Source organism: Mustela nivalis (assembly GCF_964662115.1).
Source record: "Mustela nivalis genome assembly, chromosome: 3".
In the NCBI taxonomy this organism is placed as follows: domain Eukaryota; kingdom Metazoa; phylum Chordata; class Mammalia; order Carnivora; family Mustelidae; genus Mustela; species Mustela nivalis.
The window spans coordinates 149,462,179-149,478,039 of NC_139022.1; positions in this window are offsets into that span (position 1 = coordinate 149,462,179).

Sequence of the window (15,861 nt, forward strand, 5' to 3'; positions counted from 1 at the left end):
AAATAATAATGACTTAAGCAAGTTAGCAACTCATATTCAAGGGTTTGGGGATATCTTGTCAAGTTTGGTATGGCACTCCAAAGTGACGGAAAGTTAAGCTGGGATACATCTAGTTGCTGAGAATATATATTTCAGGTAAACATGGAAAGGAAGATGTACCCATGATGCTACAGGGCTTCCTATGAGATGGTATCAGATTAAAATGACATTCGTTGGCTCATTATGCAAGGTTCCTCTCGTCCTGAGTGGCTGTGGTGCTTGAGATCTCAGGAACCAGATCTGATTCACAATCTGGGCTCAATGAATCGTGAAAGTTCTGCTTATTTTCTCTTGCCCAGTGCACATTTACTCTGATAAATGAATGTAGGTATATTAGAGGAGAGTACAAAGAAAATTCACAGAAAGTACCTGTGAAGTGATTGATTTATCCTACCTCAAAGTTACCCAACTTCCTTTTAATTCAAGGGATGCTAGATCTGAATCTTGGGTGAGAGGTGTTGATTTTATATCATAGCGGCTTCTTGTGGCCAGAACTAGAGTCCTTCCACTTACACAAATGAAGTGTAACACTAGTGGATCACACATATATTATTGCTGTGTTCAGATCCGTCTGATTATTATCACACACTCTCTGTCTGCCTTGATAAACATAGCCTAGAACTTTTAGAAGTTCTGGGAGTTGAGAACTGCCATTGGTCTTTGCCCGAGATTCTCTCATTTCTACTGAAATGTGGGGACTGATTTCAAAAGCCCTGTCTCTACCAGTGCTTATAAACAACAGAAAATTGCCAATAAAATGTTTTTTGAAGCTGCAAATATTCCACTAACCTATATCTCTCTCTCTCTCTCTCACACACACACACACACACACACATAAATAAAGGAGAGGTATATATGGGGCAAATGTGTCAATCTACAATAAATTAGAAAATAAAATACTTCTCCACAATAGATAGTTTGAGAAATATTACTAATGCATCTATGTATCTTCTAAGAGTCCATGAATTCCAGGTTATAGAACTTAGGGAAGAAAATCAAACACTAACAAATGTGATTTAAATAGATGTATATTTCTTTATGTGAAATGTGGAGGTCTTTCACCGTTTGTGTATTCAACATTCCGTATTTCAGTTATGTATAAGCAAAGCAGAAGTTTCCTGGCATCCAGTTTGTACTTTGTCATTTTGCAGAGGCAACCGTTTGAATTTTGCTTTGGGCTGGTATACCCAAGTGAGTCACTGGCTAATAAGTAAATTTTATCTGACCCAACATCTATCACAGTGTGATTCTGTTCCATTGGATCCTTTGTCACCTACACAATTTATAGGAAAGACTTTATATTTCCACTGTATTAAGGAGTATCAGAATTTCTCACAAAGTTCTTTCAAATTCTTCTAAAAGTCAACATTAATTAAACAATCATTCTGGTTATCATTGAACAAGCAAACATTAAAATTGGAAGAGAAAGACATCTAAATAATGTCAAACATGTAACAAGAAAAACAAAATATGTATATGATAGACAATCAAGAGAATGAGAATATAAGACACAAACTAGAAGAAAATATTTGCAAAAACATATTTGATAGATGATTGTTATTAAAAAATATACAAATAACTCTTACAGCTGCTCAACAATAAAAAATGAGCAACTTGAACAACATTTTAAAAATGAGCTAAGACCTGAATAGACACCTCAGCAAAGAAGATATACAGATGGTAAATAAGCACACCAATAAGTAATTTCATAGTTTTGAATAATAATTACAAATAAACCTTAAAATGGCATTGTACTTATTTAGAGTGAGGTCATGGGAATAGAAGCATTGTCCATTGTTTTATAAAAAGCATGCTTCTTACAACACACTCTCTAGAAATGGGACTGATCAGTTCAATACGGAATATTTATCCAGTAATGTGTTCCCTTGCAGTCATATGTTTACCAAAGATTAAAGACTATACACAATGCCAAAGGTTTTGTTTCAATTAAAATGTTTTAATGTTAGTGATTCCATAACTCATTCAGAAAACAGACAATAGGGGAAAATTATGTTTATTAAGAACAAGTGTTGCCTTTACTGGAAGGACGATAGATAACTCAAATTTTAATGCACTCAATATTTTAGAATTAACATGAAAATTCTGATGTAAATATCTTTTAGCCCTTCTGGCTTGTTTTCTGGTTGTGCTATTTGTCTTAGCTCCTCATATCATTTAATATCTGATATCATTTAATATCTGAAAGAGTTGAGTGGGTGTTATTTTGTTTTCTTTCTTATATTCCACATATGAATTCAAATAGCCTGCTCTCATATATGATAATTATTGATTAAACACTCCAGAGAATAAATTAGTGTATGGAAATTTGGTGGCCATTTTCCTGCAACAACTAAGTTATATTCTTCAGTTTTTCACTTTTTTTCCCCAACTATAAAGAAATTTTAAAAACACCTATAGTTAAAGTCTATGGAGAAAATATGGGGAACATCTTATATGATAAAAGTATCATCTTAATTAGATTTGAGAATTCCTAATTTTAATATCATTTATATTTGTATTTTTCAATGATTTGGGCAATTATTTGGAAAAATTCAATCAGAGTCTTACTTGATGCTGTTAAAAAAGAAGATGAAATAAATGTTTGCAATCACAGTAGGATGAAAAACAGCCCCAAAGATACCCAGCTCCTAATCTTTAGACCCTGTGCATGTTACCTTATATGGCAAAAGGGAACTTGCAGGTGTGATTAAGTTAATGATCTTGAAATAGAAAGATTATCCTGGACTATCTAGACTACTCTCAATGTAATCACCCTGGTGCTTATAAGAAAGGGGAAGGCAGAGGGAAATCTGACTACAGAAGAGAAGTGACAATGGAAGAAAGAAATTGGAGTGATGTGAGAAAGGGACCACAGCCAAGAACACAGTCCAGAAGCAAGAAAATTATGGAAGCGGATTCTCCCCCGAGCCTCCAGAAGGAAGCAGCACCCCCCACCACTTTGATCCCAATGAAACTGATTTCTCACTTTTGGCCTCCAGAACTGGGAGAGAATAAATATGTTGTTTTAAGCCACCCACTCTGTGGCAATTTGTTTCAGCAGCCATAAGAAACAAAAACCATATGTAAAAGTTAAAAGACAAAATACATATCAAATACATATGGTGTGCACACTGAAGTATTTAGGACAAGTCATCTGTCTGCAGATTACTTTGAAATGAATAAAAGTAGATTGATATGATGGATAAAGTGATGGAAAGATGGAGAGATATATTTAAAAAGTAAGTCGAGTACAATGTTAATGGTAGACTCTAGATGGTGAGAATATAGGTTTTTACTGTAAAATTCTTTTAAGGTTTTCTAGGTTTAAAATATTTCATAAGAAAATATTGGAGGAGAATCATAGATGAAAAAATAGGCTATAATGACCTGGGAATTAACTAGGACACTAAAGGAAAAAGCTGGAAATGAAAAATGCATTGGATTTGCATGAGTCAAAATGAAAAGCTTTGAGGTAGAACATTTTTAAACATAAACTAAGTTAAAAGAAAAATAATGAACTGGGAGATATTTGCAATGTGTGTGTCACAATGTATGTATCCATAATATGAAAGTAGAATATTGTCACCAGAGGTGTTTAATGGTCTCCTAATAATGCTTGAATATATGAAACTATTGCATTTAGGATTTAGGTTAATATTCTATAGCTGTAGTTCAACTTGGTAGTCAATTATTTTCCTTTCTCAACTTATATCATTATTTTGGGTATTTTTTTTTGTTATTTGTTATTGTTTTGTTATCATTTAGAGACAGTTGTATACAAAGCGTAGGAAGAGGAAACTCAGTTAGAAGTGATGAGAAAGGCGTTCCTTGTCTGTAAGATGACGCTTGTCAGTAATACAGATGATATTCTGGACCTATCGCTGGCAGAACATGTACACTCTGTTAACTCAGAGGTAGAGATGTATTTAAAATGACATAGCCACTGTCTTTCCTTGTTCTCTCTTCCAAGGCATAAAGTTGTTTCTTAGGAAACTAGCACAACATTATTATCTTCATTTTACAAATATCATTACAGGATAAGAAAGTTAAGTAATTTACCCAAGGGTATACAGCTAGGAAAAGATAAAGCCAGAATTCAATATCAGTCTCAGGATTTCTAAGTTCTCTATATATCTAAATATATATGTATATGTGTAAGTATATGTATACGAATGTATATATGTGTGTGTATGTATATGTAGATACATATATATGTTTAGAAGTTATATATATTACATATAACATATCTATGTTTATGTATGTAGTTTTTCAATGGAGATATATAATATATATATCTCAGATGTATATCTGTCCTATATCTATAAGCTACCATATATACATAAAATGTAAGTCACCATTAGTAGAACATACATTTTGAGTTATTTTCCCAGTTGGTGAATTAATTTAGGTCATACCTCTACTGGGTTCTTTTTTGGTTCATATATATATATATATATATATATTTGGTTCATTTATATATATATATATATAAAATAACAATATATGTTCAATATTCAATCAATATATGTGTGTGCATGTTACATGTGTTCTGTATAATTCCATTTGTGGTCTACTACAAACCATACAAATGTGTTTTATATATGCCCATATATATATAAAACATATATGCTTATATGTATATATCAGCTCAATGTTCATCTTCAGTGAACAATATAGGCTTTACCTAAATTCATTTGCAAACTAGGAAAATAATTCAAAACATGTGTTCTACTAATGGTTGATCAGTAGCTTAAATTTTACAGAAGATGCCAACTCATGAGTGTACGCAATCTCTTGGTTGCAAGACACACATTTTTTATTTGTTTTTTTGGTCCTCAGAGAACAGGAAGAAAGATGCAACAGCTTTAAGAGATAGTTTGGGTTCATAGCAGATATATGCGTGGTTGGTGTTAATCCCTGTTTAGAACTGGGCGAAATCCAGATGCATCAGAGTTCTCTCCAGACATTCCTTCAGTGTTATCTTTGGAAAATCAAGTTGCTCTATATTAACCACACAAATGAAAATCTTAATGCTTTAGCCAAGTGAATGGATTTGTTAGACCTTATTTATTTAATCTGTTTCTTCTTTCTGTTCCTTTTCAAATATTTTCTTCTTTAATTGTACTTTCTGTGTTTGCTCATTACCTATCTTGATTATTAGCCAGATTACTTTTTAGAGCCAATAGAATCTGTTTTCAATTTTTGTTTTAGAATGGTCAACCATAGCATTCCCAGCATTTGGCCTGAAGTTTTCAATTAGGTTGCAATGACTTTTAGCTTGAAAATATTGTTGTTCTTTCTGGCTGTATACTTAACAAGGAAGGAAAAACAACTTTCTCCTTACTTTGAAAGTCTTCCACCAAATAATAAAAACCTGACCCAAAACAGTAAAGTAGATCACTTCATTGAATCTGGTGAGAAGTAACTCAATGAAAATGGAGTGGCACCAAAGAATTTGACAGTAAATTAACTTTGCATGTTTTTTAAAGAAATCTAATATGATCGAAACAAGTTCTGAGTTGCGGCATTTAAAAATAACATTTCTATCTTTACAGTTTGATTACTATAAAGATATTTTTGACTTTGACTTTTGTAGTGTTTCATTATAAGAGAACTCCAATTTCAGTCTCGTTTTCAGTTCTATTTAAAGAAGGTTTAACAAAGGCATGAGAAGAATTGATTGTAAAATTTAACCACAGGTACAGAGTATTAAGCTAAATCCTAAATGCAATATTTCTATGTATTTATGTATTTCTCCCAGAGAATACAGGCAGCCTGGGGCACGGGGATTGCCATTTTACCCAAGGTTTACTTGTCACTTAGTAGAAGACTTTTTCTCCATCAATTTCCAGAGCTGCCTTGCCGATTGCCTATGATGCTGTGGCAGGAAGCTGCTGTATCATACCATCATGCATACCAGCGTCAGCAAATGGGCCTCGGTTCATAAGTATAAGACTGCACACCATGCTTCATGAGAAGAAAATAATTTTCTATCTGGTAAATCTTAATAAAAGAAGACATAGATTCATGGGTTTACCACCTGATTATTTTGCTAATGCTAAAGCCAGGGATGTCTATTCTCCTCGATTTTCCACATCCTATCATTTGAATCTAGGGGGTATTGGAATAGATTTGTTGGGTAAGATTTGATCAAATAATACTCAAGCATTATCACTATGATCAAATGTTCTTCAAAGAAACCCTGATGTATTTATTGAATACTTAGGGTTTTATTCAGATTCTGGTTGAAAACTAACACTTCACTAAGGAAAATATATTTGTCAATATACTTAGAATGCCTTTAGGACTCAGTGAAAAGAATAAAGGTATAAAATAAAAATACTAATGCATATATTGTAGGTATTCGACTACCAGTAACTATAAACAAACACCACATCCCAATCATTTCTCTTTATTGGCACTTTTTTCTCATGATTTTCTATGAAAAGGCTGCCAATCCATCTAATCAGAGATAAAATACCAATTATTTTATTCCATCTTACATATTATTATATAATCATAAATACATGACATATTTTAATAGATCTTTAATAAATACCATAACAGCAATCATTCATTGTCAACTCTTCCAAGTACTCAGCGCAATAATTTATGTGCATATTTTTCCATTTAATCCTTGTAACAACCTTAAGAAATAAGCATTGTGTTTATATCCATTGACAGATGAAGAATTTAAGATTAAGTGAGCTTATGTGATTTGCCTAAGTTCGTATTACCAACAAGCATCTATTGATTATCTTGTGTAATTCATGCTATTACTTGTAATTCAATACCCCTGGGGAGTCACATCTCTCACCTTAGCGGGAAGAATAAAAATGACTTCCTTTCAGCCTTATGACTGGATTTCGAAGAATGGCCACACTTGCAGCCACCTGTTCCCTGGAAGAAAAACCAAATGATGAGCAGAAGTAGTCAAACCACCAGAGTCACAGACCAATTACAAACAGAAATTATACTAAGGCGATTAAAAATATAATTGTAAATTTGGACAAGGACTTACCTTTTATAATTCAAACAGAATCAATGTTACTATCCTAAATATACCAAATCTATTATTAGAATCATTAGCTGACTTAAAAGATCAGAAGCAAAGTGTGCAGCTATTAAAAAATAAAAACTAACTAATATGCATTATTGTTGAACAGCCAAAAGGATTCGTTAACTGAGAGCAAATGAATGTGAGCATCATCATTGCCAAGCAGATATATTATCAACAACTACCTTGTCCCTTCCTTATATACTTTGTGATCAACACCTCTTCTAAGAGCATTCAAAGTCTTGCTGGGAAATGTTGTCTCCTTTTCTGAGCAAGTTCCCTGGCCTCACTTCAGCACAGAATCTTGTAAAAAGTAGCCAAAGTCAATGGTTTTTGTGTGTCATACCCTGAAAATAATTCTCAGCAGAAAAAATTGTTACTCCTCAAATACAGGCAAGATTATTCATTGCCAGCAATTTACCAGTATGTTTCTTTCTTCCCCTCCTCTGATTTTCCACCAACTACAACCCTTCCACAACACTTTTTAGTGGTGTGGTAAAAATAGCAGCATGTTAATTTCTCCAAAGCTCATGGGTTTACCTCTAAAAGGCATCCCCCACACCCACAACTCTGAGTCTTTGTGAAAATAATAAACTAGAAATATATATCAGAATGAAAAGTGAGAACTAGAACTGAGACTACCTGTAGCAACATGACTTAGTTGTTCAATAAAACTTGACCCAGGAAAGATAAGATGATACACCAATAAATATTATTTTTTTCAAGACATTCATGTAAATTAATTTATCTAAGACAATAGTTTGGTTACTTGAGCAAAGAGATGTCTTATCAAATAATAGTTTATCCATCAAATCTTCCCATAAGACCCTCATTTTACTCTGTCCAGCAATCTTAGTACGTTTTATCCTGTTACAAACTTTGCCCAATTTCTATCATCTATTCACCTTAAAACACTTGCCCAGACCCCAACACCCTACAACCATATATTCAGACTTTCCTCTATGACATATTGTTGAGATCTGTCAAGGTGGTATTCTAAATCACTGCAGTGACTTCTAATTTATTTGGTTTTACTTCATTAAATGGTTGTTTTCTAATATTTTAGAGAATTCAATAAAAGTGTCAATACGGTACAGAGATCTGAAATCTTCCAAGTCTAATCATCAAGAAAATCTGTTTTTAGTTTAATCCATTTTACAGGCATCTTTGTTATTTAAGACTTCAGGGAGCAGAAAAAGATGGTCCATCACAACCAGAGACTATGAAAATTTCATGGAGATAATATCAAGATTATTTAACATAGTCTCATAGATTGTGAGTGTAGATCAAAAACACTTTTTAGTGGTGAGTTTCAAAGTGTCAGCAGTTTTTTAAAGTGCAAAAAGAGTGCAGAAGACAGAATTTCATTGCTTTTTTAAAAAATTTGTGTGTGTACTTCTCACAAATTAAATCCAGGCTTTGTTTCCTAGAGCAACATTTGGAAGATGTTTTTTAACTAGACCAATGACTAATTATTTGCCCACTTAAACAAAGAAGTAGTTTAGAGAAGGTAATTCCTTTTATCTTGTTATTTTAAAAATCAACTACAAAACTTAAAAAAGGCAAAACAATTGACTTAAATTCATAAAAATAAAATAAATAAAAATAAAAAAGCTTAAGAGAATTAAGCTCTAAGACTCTAAATAAACATTTATTAAAAGCCTCAGTTTCAATAATCTTTATTTTCATAAAGTATTGTCAACTGTGTTATTTAAGAAGAAATCTTTGAGCTAGCTGTAAAATGTAACAATCACATTAATAATTGTCTGTCTGATTACATGGTATAAATACCCTTTCACTGAAAATGTATTGATATCTATGATAACTATACATATCATCTATGTGCACTGAAGCTGTACTGACATATTAGTTGATTAAACACCTTTCAATATTGGCCCCTTTTTCACTCTTAGTAGAAAGTGTTAATGCAGGGGATCTAAGCTGGGTTCATGGACACATAATTTAGCCTTTTACAAAGGGAGGAAAGACTATGAAGACATGAAGACAGTTCTAAATTTCCTTGCCAAAATCCCCAAAATAAAACACTGCAAAACCTACCTCATTAGACATGATGGGAAGTGGGGCAAAAAGCTAAAGAAAAACAAAATGCACAAATCAAGGTCTCAATGACTTAGCCTGTCCTAGAGCCACCCTGTGAAACACTGGACGGTAACAAGAGAGCTGCTCTTCACCTATTCACTTTTTAGACAGGAGAGGAAAAAACAAAGGCTAATTAAAGATTAAAAACTTAATAAATGCAAGGAAATTTTAGCCTTAAAATAAATGGTTTTGTGCCAGCCACTTGCTTTAGCATCGAGCTATGAGACTATCAAATGAAGAATATTGATATGTCAATTAGAAAGAATAACTAAGGATATTTTCAGCAGAGGTATGAAGTCATTCATAACCATACTGTGGAGGTTACTAGAAATAGTGATTTCAATGTTTCTATTCATTTTTTCATTGTTTAGACATACGGGAAAGAATAGCAATGTAGATCATTCAAAGTTATAATTAATTTATACTTATTTATATTTGGTTTAGGGAAAGCCTTTAGAAGTTATATTTTGATATATAATTTTTGCTGTGAAGGCTACTATTGCCATGTGGTCATAATAGGGGATGGGAGGCTAGGAAGCATGGAAGCCTCCAGAAGCAGGCTGTGTGCCTTACTGGTGAAGGGATATTCTTGAGGACCTGAGTTAAACCACCTGAGTATCTCCAATTGTGGATGTCAATTCCATGCAACTGTTTTACTTAGTAACTTATCTTAGGAATGTGACTGGAAATATCCACAGCAAGTCTACCATCCTTTCTTCAGCAGCAGAGTAGAATGGTGGCTTTCATTCAAACTCCATCTTCAATCTTCCCTCACTGTGTGACTCCTGGTAGGTTCTGTACTTTCCTTGGAGTAATTGTCCTTGCTTGGAGATGGAGAGAGGAGGAGTAGCTGTCTCAGAGGATTGTTGGGGTGAGAACTAATCCATGCCGAGTGGAGAGTGTGGTTGCCTCTTCCACAAAGAGCATTCAATAAATACCAGTTATCACTATTACTCAGAAAGTCTTTTGATAGCTAATGATAGGTATTAATGTCCTGTGGCTGCTATAAGATAGATCACATCCTCGGTCCTAAATCAGGACTCAACCGGTATCAAAAGATTGGGATCATTCCCTGCATTTTTTCAGACCACAATGCTCTAAAGCTAGAACTCAACCACAAAAGGAAGTTTGAAAAGAACCAAAATACATGGAGACTAAACAGCATCCTTCTAAAGAATGAATGGGTCAACTGGGAAATTAAAGAAGAATTGAAAAAAATCATGGAAACAAATGATAATGAAAATACAACGGTTCAAAATCTGTGGGACACAACAAAGGCAGTCCTGAGAGGAAAATATATAGCGGTACAAGCCTTTCTCAAGAAACAAGAAAGGTCTCAGGTACACAACCTAACCATACACCTAAAGGAGCTAGAGAAAGAACAAGAAAGAAACCCTAAGCCCAGCAGGAGAAGAGAAATCATAAAGATCAGAGCAGAAATCAATGAAATAGAAACCAAAAAAACAATAGAACAAATCAACGAAACTAGGAGCTGGTTCTTTGAAAGAATTAATAAAATTGATAAACCCCTGGCCCGACTTATCAAAAAGAAAAGAGAAAGGACCCAAATAAATAAAATCATGAATGAAAGAGGAGAGATCACAACTAACACCAAAGAAATGCAAACTATTATAAGAACATACTATGAGCAACTCTACGGCAATAAATTTGACAATCTGGAAGAAATGGATGCATTCCTAGAAACATATAAACTACCACAACTGAACCAGGAAGAAATAGAAAGCCTGAACAGACCCACAACCAGTAAGGAGATTGAAACAGTCATTAAAAATCTCCAAACAAACAAAAGCCCAGGGCCAGACGGCTTCCCGGGGGAATTCTACCAAACATTTAAAGAAGAACTAATTCCTATTCTCCTAAAACTGTTCCAAAAAATAGAAATGGAAGGAAAACTTCCAAACTCATTTTATGAGGCCAGCATCACCTTGATCCCAAAACCAGACAAGGATCCCACCAAAAAAGAGAGGTATAGACCTATATCCTTGATGAACACAGATGCGAAAATACTCAACAAAATACTAGCCAATAGGATTCAACAGTACATTAAGATTATTCACCACGACCAAGTGGGATTTATTCCAGGGCTGCAAGGTTGGTTCAACATCCACAAATCAGTCAATGTGATACAACACATCAATAAAAGAAAGAACAAGAACCATATGATACTCTCAATAGATGCTGAAAAAGCATTTGACAAAGTACAGCATCCCTTCCTGATCAAAACTCTTCAAAGTGTAGGGATAGAGGGCACATACCTCAATATCATCAAAGCCATCTATGAAAAACCCACCGCAAATATCATTCTCAATGGAGAAAAACTGAAAGCTTTTCCGCTAAGGTCAGGAACACGGCAGGGATGTCCATTATCACCACTGCTATTCAACATAGTACTAGAGGTCCTAGCCTCAGCAATCATACAACAAAAGGAAATTAAAGGCATCCAAATTGGCAAAGAAGAAGTCAAATTATCACTCTTTGCAGATGATATGATACTATATGTGGAAAACCCAAAAGACTCCACTCCAAAACTGCTAGAACTTATACAGGAATTCAGTAAAGTGTCAGGATATAAAATCAATGCACAGAAATCAGTTGCATTTCTCTACACCAACAGCAAGACAGAAGAAACGGAAATTAAGGAGTCAATCCCATTTACAATTGCACCCAAAACCATAAGATACCTAGGAATAAACCTAACCAAAGAGACACAGAATCTATACTCAGAAAACTATAAAGTACTCATGAAAGAAATTGAGGAAGACACAAAGAAATGGAAAAATGTTCCATGCTCCTGGATTGGAAGAATAAATATTGTGAAAATGTCTATGCTACCTAAAGCAATCTACACATTTAATGCAATTCCTATCAAAGTATCATCCATCTTTTTCAAAGAAATGGAACAAATAATGCTAAAATTTATATGGAACCAGAAAAGACCTCGAATAGCCAAAGGGATATTGAAAAAGAAAGCCAACGTTGGTGGCATCACAATTCCGGACTTCAAGCTCTATTACAAAGCTGTCATCATCAAGACAGCATGGTACTGGAACAAAAACAGACCCATAGATCAATGGAACAGAATAGAGAGCCCAGAAATAGACCCTCAACTCTATGGTCAACTAATCTTCGACAAAGCAGGAAAGAATGTCCAATGGAAAAAAGACAGCCTCTTCAATAAATGGTGCTGGGAAAATTGGACAGCCACATGCAGAAAAATGAAACTGGACCATTTCCTTACACCACACACAAAAATAGACTCAAAAGGGATGAAGGACCTCAATGTGCGAAAGGAATCCATCAAAATCCTTGAGGAGACCACAGGCAGCAACCTCTTCAACCTCAGCCACAGCAACATCTTCCTAGGAACAACGCCAAAGGCAAGGGAAGCAAGGGCAAAAATGAACTATTGGGATTTCATCAAGATCAAAAGCTTTTGCACAGCAAAGGAAACAGTTAACAAAATCAAAAGACAACTGACAGAATGGGATAAGATATTTGCAAATGACATATCAGATAAAGGACTAGTGTCCAGAATCTATAAAGAACTTAGCAAACTCAACACCCAAAGAACAAATAATCCAATCAAGAAATGGGCAGAGGACATGAACAGACATTTCTGCAAAGAAGACATCCAGATGGCCAACAGACACATGAAAAAGTGCTCCATATCACTCGGCATCAGGGAAATACAAATCAAAACCACAATGAGATATCACCTCACACCAGTCAGAATGGCTAAAATCAACAAGTCAGGAAATGACAGATGCTGGCGAGGATGTGGAGAAAGGGGAACCCTCCTACACTGTTGGTGGGAATGCAAGCTGATGCAGCCACTCTGGAAAACAGCATGGAGGTTCCTCAAAATGTTGAAAATAGAACTGCCCTATGACCCAGCAATTGCACTATTGGGTATTTACCCTAAAGATACAAACGTAGTGATCCAAAGGGGCACGTGCACCCGAATGTTTATAGCAGCAATGTCCACAATAGCCAAACTATGGAAAGAACTTAGATGTCCATCAACAGATGAATGGATCAAGAAGATGTGGTATATATACACAATGGAATACTATGCAGCCATCAAAAGAAATGAAATCTTGCCATTTGCGACAACATGGATGGAACTAGAGCATATCATGCTTAGCGAAATAAGTCAAGCAGAGAAAGACAACTATCATATGATCTCCCTGATATGAGGAAGTGGTGATGCAACATGGGTGCTTAAGTGGGTACGAGAAGAATAAATGAAACAAGATGGGATTGGGAGGGAGACAAACCATAAGTGACTCTTAATCTCACAAAACAAACTGAGGGTTGCTGGGGGGAGGGGGTTTGGGAGAAGGGGGTGGGATTATGGACATTGGGGAGGGTATGTGCTTTGGTGAGTGCTGTGAAGTGTGTAAACCTGGTGATTCACAGACCTGTACCCCTGGGGATAAAAATATATGTTTATAAAAAATAAAAAATTATATAAAAAAAAAAGAGAGAGAAAAAAAAAAAAGAAAGTATCACAAATTTAATGGCTGAAAACAAAAGAACTTCATTCTGGCACAGTTCTGGGGGCCAGAAGTCCAAAATCAGTATCACTGGCCAACACCAGAATCACTGTTGACAGGGCCACAGTCCCTCAGATGCTCTGGTAGAGAATCGCATCTGTTCCTTGCCTTTGGAGGCTGCTGGTGCTCCTTGGCTATGATGTGTGGGTCCCATGTCTTGCCTCTGTTCTCTTGTCTCCTGCTTTGTAGTGTGTTTCTATGAATCTCTCTCTGTCTCCCTCTTGGAAGGATGTGCACAGTTGGATTGAGGGCCCACTCTGATGATCTCTTCATTTTTAAGATTTTTAAACATAATCATATCTGCCTTCCTTTTTTGGCTTGCAAGGAAACCTTCACAGGTTCTAGAGATTAAGACTTGGGTATCTTTGGTGAAACATAGCCTACCAAATAACATTTAATAACCTCAAAAATTACCGGATTTGCTTCCCGAGCTGCATACTACGGAAGTAGTTCTCTCTCTCTCTTTCTCTCTCTCCTCTCCCTCTTTCCTTCTCTTCCTCATTATATCCCTCCCTTCCTTTTCCCTTTTCCTCCAAAACTTATCTACATATAAATCAAGTGGCTTGACCAATTTTTTTTTTCCTTACCTACTTGGAAGACTGGTGTAGGCAGTTGCCAGCTCTTGTTGAGGGGCTCACTCAGGTCAAGATCTGCATCTTTGAGAAGTCCTGAGATTCTTTCGAATTTTCTAGCATGACTATTCCTCGTGGCCACAAACTCACTGATGCAGACACAGGCATTCGAGGTAGGAAGAAGAGAGAATGTTTCCAGCAGCTTCTATCAGTAAACCAGAAATTCTCAGGAGAATTCCCCTTATGTTCTATTGGCTAGCAGTATATCCTGCATCATGAGATACAGGGGAGGCTTCGAAAAGAAAAATACTGCTTTTCTAGAGTAGATAGTAGAAGGTGTTGTGGTAAGAGATCAGAGATGACTGTTGTGTAAGCCAGCCAACAGGGTTTATAAGACACCTGGTCTGTAGAAATGTTGGAAGGAGGGCGTACTGGGCAGAGGAGGAAAGAGAAACAGAGACATGGGACACTTAGTCAGTGCCTGCCAGGAGTCAGGCAGTGAGCCTGACAGTTCCTCACACTATCTGATTTCTTCTTTGCAGTAGTTCTCTGGAGCAAGTCTTAGTATTCCCATTTTGCAGAGAAGAAGACTGAGGCCCAGAAAAATTTAAATACACACTCTAGTACATAGTTAATAAGTGGGGAGGACAGAAATGAAACTTAACTGTGTCTAAATCCAGACACTGTGCTCTTTCTAGTATTTTTCAATGAATTATCAGACCCATTAGATCATCTGTAGGTGACTTTTCCCCCTAGCAGCCACTCTTCTTCAAATAATGTTTTATCTTAACAGTGTTGACCAAAACTCAGAGCACTTCACCAGAATCATAAATCACTCCAGGGCTGTGGTTATGGGGGTGGCTGAAATACTCCAGTTCTATCATAAACATGCCATGAGAAGCAGGGCCTGGCCGACACAGGACACATCGCAGTCTGCAATTGAAAGGCAAATATGGCCCAATGAACCTGAGACCTTGTCATCACCACAGAGAGTGGGCTTCCCGGGCTTCCTGCAGTACATATGATACTTTTCACCAAGACTCGTTGGTTAAGTGGCATTTGTTGGTGACAAGCACCAGCAGGAATTCAGCTTGAGTATTGCTGCTGACATTTAGAGTGAGGTCAGCCTTGTGTCTTCAAATCTGCCCTTAAACACATGAGTTTCCAAATATATTGCTAAGAGATTTTTACACAGAAGAAATTCCATTGATGAAGGCGTTGGCTTATTCTTGAAATAAGACAAATCTTTTGTTAGAAGTGCCAACAAGCAGGAAAGTTTAATCAAGAAGAAAAAATATAGTTCAAAAATCTGTCCCAGAAATAAAACAACCATTTTTGATCATCTGAATTGCATCTTCCTCTACCTTATCTCCTTCCCCTTGAACTAATCTAGTGCTTTCTATCCTTGTTGGAAGTGTATCATTCAAACTCGACAGTTTATGTATGTTTTATGAAAGCAATAAAGTAAATAAAGACATCCAAATGGCCAACAGACACATGAAAAAGTGTTCCACAT